This window comes from Orycteropus afer, unplaced genomic scaffold, assembly GCF_000298275.1.
Source record: "Orycteropus afer afer isolate SDZICR_OR568_19922 unplaced genomic scaffold, OryAfe1.0 scaffold00035, whole genome shotgun sequence".
Lineage (NCBI taxonomy): Eukaryota > Metazoa > Chordata > Mammalia > Tubulidentata > Orycteropodidae > Orycteropus > Orycteropus afer.
In genome coordinates this window covers 17,237,909-17,245,018 of record NW_006921622.1, presented here as the reverse complement: position 1 = coordinate 17,245,018, position 7,110 = coordinate 17,237,909, and the positions used below count along the sequence as shown (strand labels likewise).

Sequence of the window (7,110 nt, the reverse complement as noted above, 5' to 3'; positions counted from 1 at the left end):
TAAAGTCAAGCAAGGTCATACCAGAGTAGATTGACTCAAATCCCAGTCATTTCTGTGTTGCTGTTATTGGTCTCCAACTTACAGTGACTTCATGCACAGTAGGACCTGGGCCATTTTGATCCATAGGTTTTCAATGGCTAATTTTCAGAAGTAGACCACCAAGCCTTTTTTTCCTAGTCTATCTTAGTCTGGAAACTCTGCTGAAATCTGTTCAGCATCATGTTGTTGTTACATGCTGTAGAGTCAGCCCCAACTCATAGCAACCCCTCCTTGGATTTCTGAGGCAGTATCACTGCGGAAGTAGATTGCCCAACCTTCCCTCCGAGGAGTAGCATCATAGCAACACAAAAACCTCCACAAAAAGGAGGTGGCTTGCATTTGAGGTACATTGGCTGGAAACTGAATTTAGGTCTCCCATGTGGAAGGCGGGGAGCTCTGGTAGCATAGTGGCTAAGGCACTTAACTGCTAACCAGAAGGCTGGCGGTTCAAACCTACCAGCCACTCCTCGGAAGAAAGGTTGGGCAATCTACTTCCATAGTGATACTGTCTCGGAAACCCAAGAAGGGGTTGTTATGAGTCGGGTCAGACTCGATGGCACATAACAATAACAACAACAACAACAACATGTGGAAGGTGAGAATTCTACCATTAAATCGCCACTTTCTTCTAATCCCTTCTAAGTGGTGCTTTATAAAAGGGAAGAACAGACACAGAAATGGGTCACACCATGTGAGAATTTGTCTATAAGCCAAGAAATGCTCAGGGGCTACCAGGGATGAAAGGGATTAGGAAATATCTTCCCTAGACCTGTGTGTGTGTGTGTGTGTGAGAGAGAGAGAGAGAGTGTGTGAGTATGTATGTGAGAGAGAGAAAGAGAGAGGGAGAACGAACATAGGCCTGTTGATACTCTGAATTCTGACTTCTAGCTTCCACAATTGTGAGACAATACATTTCTGTACTTTAAAGCCACCCACTTTGTGGTATTCTATTATAGTAGCCTTAGGAAACTAAGACACCAACAAATGAGGATTCAAGAGAAACCAGACGACTTCAGCATCAAGATTTCATCTTGATTGACTGAAATCTGAATTGAAAGAAACTCTTTTCAGGTTTGTGTAATTGAATTTTCCTGGAATTTGCAAAGTTATTGTTGTTTAAATAAATTAGAATTCCTCTTGGAAGGCATTTTCTTGCCAATCTGTAATAAGCTTTTAATTACTTTCCCACAACAAGAGGCTTCAGGGTACTTTAATTGGTATCATAAACATTTTTTCCAGAAGTGGAAAACAGGATTCCAAATAGAGAAGTAGCTGATCAGCCCACTTGAGTCTGTAATTTATGTGTGTTTGTCCTTCACATGCTATAAGGCAAGGACAAATTGCAGCAGCTCCAGGGCCAGGTTACCCTTCAGTTCAGAACTCTTTAATGCTCTGCTATTGTTGTGGCATGGAGACAGTTTTGACTCATAGCAATCCATGTGGCAGAGTACAACTGCCCCATAAGGTGTTCTAGGCTATAATCTTTATTCAAGCAGATGCCCAGGTCTTTCCTCTGTGGAGCCACAGGGTGGGTTCAAACCATCAGCCTTTCAGTTACCAGCTGAGTGCTTAACCATTGTGCCACCGGGGCTCCTGATGCTCCTTACCATTAGGAAAGGAATCCCTAGGCGGTGTCAACTGTTAATGTGGCTTGGTGGCTAACTAAAATGTTGGATGCTTGAGTCCACCTAGAGGCACATTGGAAGAAAAGCCTGACTATCTCCTTCCCCAAAATCAGCCACTAAAAACTATATGGAGCACAGTTCTACTCCGACACATATGAGGTCACCATAAGTTGCAATGGACTTCATGGCAAGTGGTTAACCATTAGGTAAGCCACCATATTACAAAGTTACAATAAACTACACATATGACTTATCTTTTTGTTTGTTTTTGTGTATCTTTTTTATTATTATTATTGTGATTTGGGTTAAAGTTTACCGAGTAAATTGGTTTTCCACTCAACAATCCATACACATTCTATTTTGCAACATTTACTGCAGTTCCCACATTATAACAGCATTCATCCCACTTCCTCCTTGCACCTACCCCTTCCCTATGCCCTTCCTTTCCATCCCATCTCAGCTTCCTAGCTTTGTCCCTAGGCAAAAGTTGTCCTCTTGATCTCATGTGCTTGACTGTTCTAATGAGTCATAACCCCCTGATGTTACTATTCATCTTACAGGCTTGCCTATAAGTTTGTTTGGCTCACAGTTGAATCACTAGGCTTAAATTCAGTTACTAGCCTGAAGGGTATCTGAAGGCCATAGTCCCAGCGGTTCCACCAGTTTTCATCAAAACAGTAAGCCATGTTTGTTTTGTTTTTTTTAATGATTTTGAGTTTTGTTCCACATTTTCCCACACTCTGTCTGGGACCTCTTATTGTGATACCTTTCAGAGCAGCCAGCAGTGGTAGCCAGGTGCCATCTAGTTCTTCAGGTCTCAGGGTGGTAGAGACTGAGGTTCACATAGTCCATTAGTCCTTGGGACTAATTGTTTCCTTGCGTCTTTGATTTTCTTCACTCTTCTTTGCTCCAGATGGGAAGAGACCAATATCTGCACTTAGATGGCTGCTTACAAGCTTCTAAGACCCTGTTTATTACTTACCTAAGTAGGGCATAGAATATTTATGGACTCAGTGTTTACTGTTAGTAAAGGAATACTGGTGGTGCAGTGGTTCAACAGTTGGCTGGTACCCAAAAGGTCAGCAGTTTAAACACACCAGCCTCTCTGTGGGAAAAAGATGTAACAATCTGCTCCCATAAAGATTCAAAGCCTTGGAAACTCCACAGGGCAGTTCTACCTGTCCTCTAGGGTTGCTGTGAGTTGGAATCAAATGGATTTGACTGCAGTGGGTTTTGGATTTATCATTAGTAATATGTTGCAGCAAGTAATTTGCTGATGTTATCATGCTCAGATGTTCACTTGCAGGTGTTCAATTTTATGATTTACTGTTTAAAACACTGCCAGATATATGCCTGATAATAAAAGGCAATAATAACAAAAACTTAAAAAAAAAAAAAAATACTCGGCTTATGTCAGAACTGACTTAGGATGGAATTGTCAGGATGAAACTCCATCCTAAGTTGGAAACTCCTTTTATCTTTTCTTTTTCTTCCTTTTTTTTTTTTTTTTTTTTTTCCGCAGCTGTTGTCCTGCCAGGCCCTTCTGTGTCTCTTCCCTGTCCTATTAAACCTAAGGTTAAAGCTATGACACAGGCTGCCTCAGTCATCATCTCTGTCCACAGGGATGATTCATATTTGTCAATATGGCTTCCTATAGGGAGATGCTATTGTCTGTGACACGTTATGTGTTTAGAACATAATTTTCTGTAGGTGAGTTTAAGTAGAATCCATTGAAAGCCTGGTCCTATGGGCAGCTGACGCAGAAGGAAAATAAAAATAAAATTAACTCATATTGAAAATTCACTGTGTTCTAGGCATTGTGTTTTTTCTAATTTGAATCTTCATTATAATCCTATGAGGTAAGTGCTATTTTTGTCCTCGTTTTACAGTCGAGGGGACTGAGGTACAAGAAGATTAAATGATTTGCTCAGGGCCACCAAGCTAATAAATGGCAGAGCTAGCATTTGAGGCCAGGCAGTATGGCTGCAGGGGCTGCTCAGACCAGCTGTCTCTTCAGAGGAATGAGAACGTGAGCAGACAGCTCCGACCTCTCCTGACAGAAGCACAGGTTTCCAAGGAAGCTGCCACAAACCCAGTCCTTTAGGACACCTCCTCCCATGAAATGATAGCGTTCATAAGAGATATACTAAATCAATTTTTTATCTCTTGACTATGGAAGTCTCCGGAAAGGAAGATAATGGGATGCAGTCCCTCAGGAGGCATTGAGAACAAGAAGGGGGCCCTCTGGGAACCCTTGGCTTCCATAATGAACATCTCTGATTTGCTATCTTAACCATAAACACTGGGCTGTAATTCAAATGCTGGTTGTGTTAGCATGGTAATTAGAATCCCTGTATTATTACACGTGAAAAAAAATATCAGTGAGGAGTGTGAATGAGAGTATCTTTAATAAGAGTATATTATTGTATATTATATTGTTTTTTCACAATGGAAAGAAATCCCTTTAGTCACTCAGTCTGAAAGTGCTCACATATACATATATTGTAGATATATTTTGTAATTGCAATCCAGCAAAAGCCAGAAAACAAAAATCACAAGCTCTTCTCAAGTGTCTTTTTGGGATGGAAAGGTTAAAACTATAAAAGCTGGTGTTGCTTTCTTCATCTCATACCTGTATCCTTCCCTCTCCCCTACTGCAGACTTCCACTAGGAATTAACTGGGATAGAGAAACACTGAGGTTATAAAGTTATTTCAGATCAGAGTTTCTTTTGCATAAATAAAGACAAATGCTAAACCAGGTGCTTTTCCTACATGGACATTTTGATATATTTTGCTGAGACTTGTCAGTTTCTGTGCAGAGGCAAATGGTGTCAAATGTGTGAGGTTGTTTGAATCATGGACAAGGAAACTTTAGGAAACGTGCAGTAGATATTGTACTCCCAGGAGCATGGGAAGTGTCTACGTCATGAAGCAGCCCTATAACTCACTTTTGTCTGAAGGAAATAGTGAAGTGAAGAGATGCCTTTGACATTTCAGAGTCATAACTTCTCATCCATCTATCAACGATTAAGTTTGAAGGTTTTTGTTTGGCTCTGATGTCATTAAATGGCTTCCTGGGGGAGTAAAAGATGAAAGTATCATTATTTTGCACTGTCAGATTAAAGCCAAAACTAGCACCTACCTGAATAAATTGCAATAAAATGCAAGTAGGAAGGTAGAAGGAGTCCAATTGTGGTTGTATTTGGGGTTTCAGGGAGAGACCCTGACCCATCAAAGGAGCGTCTTTGTGTTCTACTGAGCAAAGAATGACCAGGTAAGACAAAGAGAATTTTGTGCAAGCAAAGATTTATTATAAGAAGAGAGTCTGGCTGGAGGAGATGGAGAGGGTTGTAGGCAACGTTAGCCCCTATCTTCTCCAGCACTAGGTGGGAAGATGTTTATGAAGGTTCCTGGTAAATGTTTTATTCATTAAGGTTCTGTGAAAAGGCTGGTATTTCAGGGAAATGTGAGGTTCTGGGTTGGGTTATGGTAATTAGGTGCATGTGTAGGGGTCACAAAGGTTGTCAGGATGCTTGGCATAAGTTGTGAAGGCTTCTGGGACTCTTGGCCAGACTCATTATGGGATATCATGCATGCACTGTTCTTTGGGTTATTGATTTGATTCCTGCTTGGTGTCCTTGCCTCAATACTGCCACCCAGGATGGTCTTATAGAGGTCGTTTTGTGGTGGACTGTGCATGCCTGAGAATCTGCCCACTCCGTGATTTTCTGAAAAATATCTTAGAGGAAGTTTAGCAGATGGTTGTACAAAAATGTTCCAGGATGTGGGTCTAGACCCACTCAGGTGTGGTGGGTTATGAAGAGCCTTAACGTCTCCGAGCAATTTCTTCTTTTTCTCAACAAATCATTTAGATTTAGAAAAGAATTTCTCCCTTTGTCAAGCCTTTTCATTTTAGCAGAACACACCCCCACCTACCCTGTCTCACAATGCTGGGAGCTGTTGAAATGCACACGAATTGGAAAATGAAGGCATTGTGCATCCAACAGTAGTGTCTAGTAACTTGTAGACTCTGCCACAATCCAGTTTTACAGAGCTTTTAATCTGACTTGCAAATACTCAGTTCAAATTTAAATAAATTTATTAAAGGCTTATCATGTGCCCTGAAATGGAGGTTAAGAATAGGTTTGATGAAATTAGAGGTTATTGTTTATTTGGATTACATAAACCAAAAACCACACCCATTGCCAACTAGTTGATTCCAATTCATAGCTACCCGCCCTGTAGGGTTTTCAAGGCTGTAAATCTTTACGGAAGCAGACTGCCACATCTTTCTCTAGTGGAGCAGCTGGTGGGTTCAAACCACCAAATGCTTAACCATTGCACTGCCAGGGATTATATGGATCAAAATAATTAAAATTTTCAGGGACCCAAGATACAGTTGTTAATTCTTTATTTTGCCAAATAAGATATCATCACTACTACTTTATAAAAGGAAAGCATGTTTTTACTGTTGACTGGCAGCCCAGAATTATTCCCTGAACTTGCTACTCTTCTTAGTAGCCACCTTGCTCCCGCCTTTCCTCTTTCCCAGGTCTCTTCATTTCACATGTTTAAACAAGCAGTTATCCTTGTTAAACAACCCAACCCCCATGTTGTGCTCTGAGAACATCAATTGTTATTTTAGGAGAAATCAATCCCTCCAGCTCTCATGAAACTGGAGCTCTGAGCTATTGACATTCTGTGAGTTCTGGGTCATGCTTTGTGTTAATAAGTGAAATAAAAGTGCACGTAACACACACATCCTTTTTCATTCAATGGACTTAGTGAACTGTAATTTATCTATATAGCTCTGTGGAGTATTGCTCAACTGCTAACTGGAAAGTTGGAGGTTTGAGTCCACTCAGAAGCACCTTGGAAAGCCCTGGTGATCTATTTCCAAGAAGTCAGCTGTTGAAGACCCTATGGAGAAAATGGTTACATTGAAGAATGGAATCAATGTCATTGAATTATACATGTAGGAACTGTTGAATTGACATATTTTGTTGTGTATATTTTCACCGTAATTAAAAAGAAAACAAAAGAAAAATCTATGGAGCACATTTATACTCTGACACACATGGGTTTGCCATGAATCAGAATCAACTTGATGGCAACAGTTTGTTTTATTTTTCTTTCTTTTTTTGGGGGGGGGGGTTACTTATGGAATGTTTTTAATTTTTATATACATATTAAAACCAGTTACAGTATTTTAAATGGTTTGAATACCTAGATACAATTATATTTATTTTCACATGGTATTTCAATTTTTCTTGATTGTTTTATATTATTTTGTTAGTTGGATAGAAAGTTGGTCTTTGTGTGTGTGTGTGTGTGTGTGTGTGTGTGTGTGATTTGGGTGAAAATTTACAGAGCAAATTCACTTTCCATACAGCAGTTCACATACACTTTGTCTCATGACATTGACCACAATTTACTACGATGCAA

The 7,110-nt window shown here is 40.1% G+C and overlaps 1 pseudogene; it reads right to left on the bottom strand.

Moving 5' to 3' along the window:
- Positions 1-5,158: 5,158 nt before the first annotated feature.
- Positions 5,159-7,110, bottom strand: part of LOC103193261 — a 4,675-nt pseudogene continuing 2,723 nt past the window's right edge.